The sequence below is a fragment of the Pagrus pagrus genome, assembly GCF_965226575.1.
Source record: "Pagrus pagrus genome assembly, chromosome: 6".
NCBI classification, from domain to species: domain Eukaryota; kingdom Metazoa; phylum Chordata; class Actinopteri; order Spariformes; family Sparidae; genus Pagrus; species Pagrus pagrus.
The window spans coordinates 26,659,194-26,668,687 of record NC_140190.1 but is presented as its reverse complement, the minus strand read 5'-3'; the positions used below and the strand labels follow the sequence as shown (position 1 = coordinate 26,668,687).

Genomic DNA, 9,494 nt, shown 5'->3' with positions numbered 1-9,494 from the left:
GCAATCAAAGAGCTATAGTTAGACCCCATTTACCTCTTGTCTCAGAGCTCCCCAAAATACTACCAAACATAAATTTATCTGTTCTTACTCACCATCATCCAGATGATTTTGATCAGAAGGAGAATAAGAATACAACAAACAAGACGAAGAAGAGTGAGATTTGCGGCTCTTGCCAATCTAGCAAGACGTCGTCAGATTGTAAGTATAAAGGTGAGGGATTTTACATTAATACAAGACATCTAAATCATTAATGTATTGTCAGTGTCAATAATTCACTCATATTGTCAGACTACACCCCTTCCTATGGAAACAGACATGGCACAACTTTGTTCTTAAATCAGATTAGATGGATGGATAGATAAATAGATACTTTATTCATCCCTGAGGGGAAAATCAGGTGTCCAGTAGCTTATAAAAACACACACTAATAAATAAGTTAAAAATAATTAATTAATAATAATACTCTAATGGCCAAAGTGACCTGCGCTCGGACTTCCGCCTCTCCAGACCCACAGTGGCCCATCTCATCCACGTCCTCCGCTGTCCGTTTGACCACGGCTGGGGTCATGACCTTGAGGTTCTCGTCTTCTTGTTTTGGTTGCCGAGTGTGACATCCTATTGAGTTGTGTCCAGAGCATTTGGCATACCATGGTCCACAGTACATGATGTCATTCACAGGGTTGCTGACAAAATAATTAATATAAAGAATCCGCTTTCCACTCCCTGATGACCTGCAACAAATCGGTGCTGGCTTTGCACGCTTGGCTGGACCACCAGCATTCGCCAGGGTTGTGGGTAGCATTGATGGCTGCCATGTTCGGATAAAGCCACCCAGTGCAGATGCTCAGTGTTATTACAATCGCAAATTGTTCTATTCAATCGAAATGCAAGCTATGTGTGACCACCAATTTTTGGACATATTTGTCGGGTATCCAGGTTCAGTGCATGACTCCAGAGTCCTGAAAAATAGCCCTCTTTATGTCCGCAGCCTGTATCCACCTGAGGGCTACTGCATTCTAGGGGATGGTGGATACCCTGCATGTCCCAACCAGTCGCCCTTGTAACCCCCTACAGAGAGCCTGTGAGAGGTGTGGTTGCTGGAAAAGTTTAACTGGCACCATGCAAAGGCCCGTTCAGTCATAGAACGGGCCTTTGGCATCATGAAGACCAGATGGCGATCAGTCTTCTTCAAGGCTCTGGAGGTGCACCCTGTATTTGCTATCAAGGTGATTGCCTGTTGTGCCATTTTGCACAACCTCTGTATCATGGATGGGGACATACTAGAGCCTGTGGAAGAGGTTCCAGATAATGGAGGTGAACAGCTTTAGCAGGACCTGCATTGTGGGGAACAGCTGCACAGGCTCATCACTGCTGCTCTGTCTGCACCGAACAACACTCCTCCAGTTCTTCAAGAACATGACTATTGTTAAAAATTAAAAAAAAAGTAGTACAAAGTCAGGTTTTTTGGTTAGGTTATACTTCTTTAAATAGTTTCAAATGATATTGTAAAGTGTTAATAGTTTTATAATATGAGCTTTGATTTGTTTATGTTAAGGAAATGTTGATGTTAGAATTTGTAAATATTAGTACTCAGTTTTTGTTAATTGATTATTATTGATAAATGTTTATATGTTAGAATTTGCCTTGTAAATATTAGTTTTCATCAGTTTTTGTTATTGATAATCCATTGAGTTAAGGTATTGTTGGCATGTTGATATGTCATAATAGATATGAGTTCACAGTCAGTGTTAATCAATTTTATTGATTTTATTTCACATTTTTTCCAACAATCTTTTCCAACAGATTTAACAGCCCATCCTCCCTGGCCTCAGCCCTCCTGTCTCTCTCCTCTGCCCTCTTTTCCTCCCTCTTCAGCAACTCCAAAATGGCATCACGCCGTTGCCTTTTTGGTGGCCCTGACTCCTCTGTACCTGTCACATTCCCTGGCTCTGGTGTGTCACTGTCCGAGTCAGGTGGCACTGAATCAGGGGACACTGAATCAGACACAGAAGGGTTCTCTCCCCATGCTGAGGCAATGAGGCATGGAGGCTGAATAGATGGCCTTTTGCCTCATCCATGAATGAGAACCACTTCCATGTCCCTCATATCTATCTATCTATATATATATATATATATATATATATATATACATATATATATATATATTTGTAGCAGTCCCATTGTTTGAAACTTGCTATCTTTCTTTGTTTGATGATCTTCAAAATCCCTCTGGACTAATTGCAGCAGATTCAGATCACCTGTGCACAGGGTGGGGAGACTGACTCCTGATTGAGGAGAGGAAGCAGCTTGGAGCATTCCCCTCCCAGCCAATCATGGTGTGATGATGCCCTTTTGTGAAAGCTTAAAAGAGGTGAGGAATAACACACAGGGCCCCCACACTCATTCTAAATCTGTCCGGACTCACTGAGAACTTCATCCCCTTAGATTACCATTCTCTTTAGGCCCTATTGTGTTTTCTGGCTGCCCCACATCATTCTAGTAAGGGAAACTGTGTTCATTCTCAAACCCCTTGAAACCCAAGCCCCTATACACCTTCAGTTTTGTTTTAGTTCAGTGGGGCTTGTAGGAGCACATTTCAGTCTGATAATCCCCAAAAGAGGCATTTTTTGATTATACCCTGAAGAGGCATTTGTTTAGTTTGTTTTGTTTTTTTTAAAGTATAAAGGTGAAGGATTTTACATTAATACAAGACATGTAAATCATTAATGTATTGTCAGTGTCAATAATTCACTCATATTGTCAGACTACACCCCTTCCTATGGAAACAGACATGGCACAACTTTGTTCTTAAATCAGATTAGATGGATGGATAGATAAATAGATACTTTATTCATCCCTCAGGGGAAAATCAGGTGTCCAGTAGCTTATAAAAACACACACTAATAAATAAGTTAAAAATAATTAATATTGCACATTTCATTTTATGACACTATGTTATCAGTTTTAATTATTTTTTTACAACGTGAACAACCATCTCACTGCTGTAGAGTGAACTACCAGCTCTATTTTTGTAGCAGTCCCATTGTTTGAAACTTGCTATCTTTCTTTGTTTAATGATCTTCAAAATCCCTCTGGACTAATTGCAGCAGATTCAGATCACCTGTGCACAGGGTGGGGAGACTGACTCCTGATTGAGGAGTGGAAACAGCTTGGAGCATTCCCCTCCCAGCCAATCATGGTGTGACGACGCCCTTTTGTGAAAAGTGGGGAATGGCACACGGGGCCCCCACACTCATTCTGAATCTGTCCGGACTCACTGAGAACTTCATTCCCTTAGATTACCAGCCAGAAACTCTGGTCTCTTTAGGCCCTATTGTGTTTTCTGGCTGCCCCACATCATTCTAGTGAGGGAAACTGTGTTCATTCTCAAACCCCTTGAAACCCAAGCCCCTATACACCTTCAGTTTTGTTTTAGTTCACTGGGGCTTGTAGGAGCACATTTCAGTCTGATTATCCCCCAAAGAGGCAATTTTTTGATTATACCCTGAAGAGGCATTTGTTTAGTTGACTGTCTTTTATCCGTTCCTGCAAATTAACTTTTTTTTGTATTTATTAGTATGTTTATCACCAAAGGAAACGTATGTCTTGGAATCATAACTGCTGCTTTTCCACCCAGTGTGTAACCTATGTACATCCACTTTATATGACCTCAACACGAACGTGAACGTAAAAGGTATCCTCAGCTCATTGGTACAAACTTGCTTTTCCATTAGTTCTATGTGTGTGTTTGAAACCTAAATGTCATAAACCACATTTCATATTCTCACGATTTAATACAGTCTAACTTATGTGCAAAGTAGCCATGGAAAATTATTCACACCATGTCAGTGAATAATTGAATATTCTTTGTACAACTGCAGTCAGGCAAGGCAGGGCAAGTTTATTTATATAGCACAGTTCATACACAAGGCAATCCAAAAATGCTCCAAAGGGTTACAGAAATACATTATAGCCAGACATTAAAAGTTATGTTGTCTTGTTGTCAGGTGTAATGGGTTCTCACACAATAATTCTGCTCAATGTCAAGCAGGTGTGGGGTTTTCAACAGCAACAATGGATAATATTGCAGTTACCCTGAAGTATGATACCTAGTACCCTTACATATTTGGATGGCAACTGTTGAATGTAATCTGTTTTTTCAGATCAAAAGTATGCCATTGTTTGGAACAAGTCAGAGCTTCCTTGGTGGTCAGGGTGAATTCTCTTGGAGGGGTTCTGGAGGGCGCAGCGCATCCAGGATCCGGAAGGCGCGCAGTCCTACACCAGAACAGGCCAGGTGATAGTGGGAGGGGTCAGCCTGCCCGTGTACCGCTGCGCCCGCTGCACAACCTCCCTGGAGTCCTTCCACCTCCACCTAAACAGGTTCATCCCCGGTAAGACACCTAAAAACAAAGTAAATCTACACTGTGCGTCTGCTGATTCGTGCCTAACTGTCTGTCCTCAAACAACAAATACTGGCTCTCTTCCTGTATAACTGAGCAGAGCAGCAGGTCAATGGTTTGAGTCCCGGCCTGGACAAAAATGGAGAGGCACTGAGGGGTTGTAAAGCAGCTTAACTGAGACAGAATAAATGCAAAAAAAGTCTTCGTATAAGGTTAAAGTTAAAATGTGTAACTGTTATTACATTGTTACTGGTCATGAAATAATGTAAAAGCACACAGCACATACCAGTGTTAGTTAAAAGGGCTGTTGCCATGTCGAGCCTGATTTGGTCAACACCCTGCTGGTCCACGGGGTAGTTAATGTGTTCACCCTGCAGGATCTGCTCTGCAAGCTGAAAGTGACTGCTCAGTATCAGAAAATTGACTCATCCTGATGATGGATTGGCAAAGGCATAGTCAAATTGTTACCTTGCATATGAACACACCACATGAAGTGGCATCCACCTGTTGTGGATGCTTCATTGTAGAGCAGGCCAATCGTCCCATTGCTGGGCAATGTCTCCTAACCAATGCCCTACACAGACAAGACATTGATCACAGCTCATTATTTCTAACCTCAGCCCATTCAAGATCTTCACCAATTAACTGTCAGTTAACTGGTGTTAAATTCACAAGGACAAGCTCATGGTAGCTAAGTTAAACAGTGGTCACACAGAGAATGATGTAATGTGTTGTCGTTGCCACAATATCATCCAAGGAATACATCATTAGAGTTGCCATTTCACTCACCTTGTGACATCCCTGCAGTGGTCAAGCTGCTCTTTCGTGGCCCCAAATGGGTCCAAATATAGAGCCCTGTTCTTCAGATACAATATCTATGGAAATGCAATTGATGATTACAGCCAGCGTCTTGTACACCAGATAGTCACATGATTTGTATCCACTTAGTGAACAATTACTCACAATAAGGGTCCAGTGTCCCTGGTGGCATACAGCCCCAGCTGCCACATCATGGTTCACAAGATCCAGCTAGAAACAAGAATCATGTTTTACACACAAACATCTCTATGTACAAAATGTCACTACATAGGAATTGGTAGACTGGGTACTCACTCTTTTAAACTGCTTTTGTGATCCTCGCAAGACTGCAGACACGGCGAAGGAGTCTATAATATGCGTGCCCGTCCTCCTTCCGAGCAGCATTAAATATGCATTGACAATCTGAGTACAAGAGTGACCGACGTTACACTTAACTAACTGAGAGAAAAATAAATTGAACAACGATGAGCACTTAGAAGATATTACCTCCGTCTCCAACTCCTTCCCTGGGGCCAGGTGCCGCAGGGTGTCTGAATAGATCTTATATGGTCCAACCCTTGACCATAGGGTCTCCCCTCGGCCACCTGCCCATATGTCCCTGATTACTGCAAGGATGAAGATCAATGACAGTCATTTGTGAAATACATGATTCATGGTGTACTTTAATGAATCTTTACTCACAATGTTCTTTATCCTTTGCAGGGCCTGGGGCTTTTTGGCAGTCTGGTGTCCCAGTGGATGTGTGTGCATATGTGCTGTGCGTGTGTGTGTTTGTGATGGACCAGCCAGAGGAGAGGAATCCAACACCTTTCTTAGTTTGGCAGGGACCCTCTCCTCTGGCTGGATGTAATGTATTAGGTGGTCAATGTTAATTTTTATCTGTTTCTTTCCCTTCTGGGACACCAGGTCTGCACTTTTCCCCTCCAGTTTTATAATTTTAAGGGGGCCAAGTAGATCAGCCTCCAGCTTGCCCCCTTTCCGCTCTTCCTGATGCCTGTTTTTTCTGAGGACCAGCTCCCCGACCTTAAAATGGTCCTCCTGGCCTTTGTCCTCCTTCCTTTTCCGAACCTTGTCCTGGCTTTTCTTAGTGTTCCCCAGAACTGCCCTGTGAACGGCGCCCTGCCTCTGAAGGCCATCACAGGGTTCCTCCCTGTTTAGCAGGTTGGTGACCCTGTCTTCTGTGACCTGCGACAAATCATTTGTAGTACACACACACACACACACACACACACACACACACACACACACACACACACACACACACACACACACACACACACACACACACACACACACACGATGGGAACATTTAGCAATCTTACGTTGTACTCTTGTGGCACCTCTGAGGGGTACCTCTCCTCCTGCCCAAACATCAGGTAGTACGGGGAGTACTGCGTAGTTAGCTGTTTCTTTGTTCGCAGGGCGAACATGGTGGACTGCAGAAATTGGTCCCACTGAGCATGGTGGTCAGCCACCATTTTGTTCAGGGACCTAGAAATGCAGATATCACATTCATGTGCATAATAAAGCTGCTCTGCTAGCAACAGCAACTAAATGTCATATCGAGAGAGCTACGACTCATTCTGGTATTGACAACAAATTATACCTCTGTATTGTGCCATTTAATTTCTCCACAAGGCCGTTGGTCTGTGGGTGATAGGGGGAACGCAGGCTTCTCTGGATGCCCAGCTTCTCACACAGTTCAAAGTTGACCTTCGAATGATTAGTTGAATGAACATGACATAAGTCAGTACAGCAGTAGTTGCATACTGGGGACAAATGAGGCATCGTTACTGTACCTTGTTACAAAACTCTTTGCCCTGGTCTGTTAGCAATCTTTTAGGTGCACCAAATTTGTAAAAGAAATCAAGTATACAATTTGTTGCCTCGACTGCTGTTTTGCTCTTCAGTGGGTAGGCCTCAGCCCATTTGGTGAAATAATCAACCATGTGACACATATGTACTGGTTGCCACCACCTGTGAGTGTTAGTTTACCCACCAAGTCCATCCCGACAAGCTCGAGAGGCTCTGAGGGAACAGACAATAGGACATGAGAATGTGATCAGATCAGTGGTGTATTTGAAAGCTGACTGTCTGCCATCACTGTCTCTACCTCTATTGGGTTATATTGCCTCTTTTCTTTGATGCTTGCCCTCTTAGTCTGACACTGTGGACACTGAGCAACCTGGAAGAGACGAAATAGTCAAATTTGTGATGAACAGACACATTAGTTCAGTGTTCACATCCACAGATGCCCCTACTACATTTGCAAGAATACACATTACACTCCCCAGTGCACCAGGACAGAACTGTGGCAGGTGGATGTACCACAGATAATCAATAATGAAGTGTGTGTGAACAGCACATGTATCAACACAAGAGTCTGAGGATACCATCTTACCCATTTGCGGACGTCTTGCAGCATTCCTGGCCAATAGTACCTACAGATGATGGCACTGTGGGTGTTTTCCACCCCACAGTGTCCACCAACTGGACTGCAGTGGAACTCCTCAAAAATGGAGTTGGCCTCCACTGCAGTCAGCACAACTTTGGCCAGGTGCTCTGCGCCATCCTTCCGTCTCCTGCAAATGTAATGCAGCTCTCCATCTGATGATTCAATGTGTTAGTGTTAGTTTTGTAGGGAGTTGAACCGTAGCAGATGATCGTTCTGATCTAGGGTTGATAAAGCATGCATCTTTACCCTTCATCCTGAAGGTGTCCACCCTTCGTCTAATGATATAACGCTCTTTGGAGGTCAGTCCGTCAGGATAGTGTCTGCGGAGCTTCAGGTCCAACACCTCCTGCACTACTTTTGGATCCATTTTCTCTCGCGCTCTCTCTTTCCAACCTACTTCAAAACCCACAAAGATGTGATGTGTGTGTGAGTTTTAAAGGCTACCACCCCTGTATTGATTTGAGTTCCTACACCTGTGCATGGGTTGCCATTTTACAACAGCCTGTGATTCTCCCTACTGATGGAGTACTTTGTCCACCTGTGAGTGATGACCAACCAATGTCCTTCCCTAACTGCCCAACAAGTAACTGGTGTGTGTAATTTGGATGGCTTTGTGTTGGATGTGATTGAGATGTGTGGAATACATGTCTGTGGACCTTGCAGAAGAGCACAATGACAACACTGACTCCACACTGACAGGACTGACCAAAGCTAGGATTTAAACACAGAATCCAGCACACATTGTCACAATATCTTGAGTATTGATACACTGCATTGATGTGTATACTCAGTGTTGGACTACTTTATTCACTGTACACATCCTTCTCTTACTGTGACGCTAACCTGTTTGCCAAAATCTGACATCTGTTTTTCTGTTTCCCTTTCAGATTGAGTGTACCAAATGCAGCCTGTGGTTTCATTCCACATGTGTTGGCCCTCCCTCGGCTGAGGGAGCCTATTTTTGTACAGGCTGCAATGGCCTGAAATAAACGTGTGCAGCATTCAACAAAATTGTATCTGTTCTATCGAGTTGTGATTAATTGAATGATCCTGAGTTGATATCATTGTGTTTTATGCTCAAGCCTGAGGGTTGATCACTGTATGTGGCTGAGGATAAAACAGAAGCATCAACTCACACTGAACTGAAATGGAATTTTTACTATATTTAATTTTGTTCTTACTGTTTTTAAATCTGGGCTGCTGCTGGGCTGGATATCAACATACTCTGCAGACTGTTTGACGAGCAGGCTGTATGACAGAGTACACAGTTTTGACATCGACTTGGCGCCAGCTTAATGACGATGTATACGGCTGACTTTAAGTAACCATTTGAACGGAGTGTAGAATGACAGAAATACGCGCTGATAATGAGTGTCACAAGTTGACCTGGACGCTGCGCACTCAACGCCACAGCTAACCATGCTCTCCACACTGCTCTCAATGAACAAATGCCTCAGATTGTTCCACTCACCAGCTGTATGTAGGTACAGACATCCACGACACAGATATGAGACCGACAACATGCACTTTTGGACGATTTATTGACAGTTGCGTTTTTTTGGACAGGCATCGACATAGTCACCTACACTGTCACTGTGCGCTCTGTAGCGTTCCTTGTGAAGTGGCTTGCAGGTCGCAGACCCCGGCATCTTCGTGTGGAATAGTAGTGTTCAAGCCATGTCAACATTAATATACATATACATGGCTTGGATCGATGTGCAGGGTGATCGATGAGACGGGATTCTCAAACCACACCTCCAGCACATCTGGGACCCTCGCCAGTTAAAATGAACACTAGTCAAACTGTCACACCGGGG

The 9,494-nt window shown here is 43.5% G+C and overlaps 1 long non-coding RNA gene across 1 annotated transcript; it reads right to left on the bottom strand.

Moving 5' to 3' along the window:
- Positions 1-5,366: 5,366 nt before the first annotated feature.
- LOC311258273 lies at positions 5,367-5,805 on the bottom strand. The gene is made up of 3 exons (XR_014622718.1): positions 5,709-5,805; positions 5,517-5,624; positions 5,367-5,432 (listed from the first exon to the last, which is right to left on the bottom strand). It is a non-coding gene; the product is annotated as an uncharacterized lncRNA (long non-coding RNA).
- Between the last annotated feature and the right edge of the window lie 3,689 nt (positions 5,806-9,494).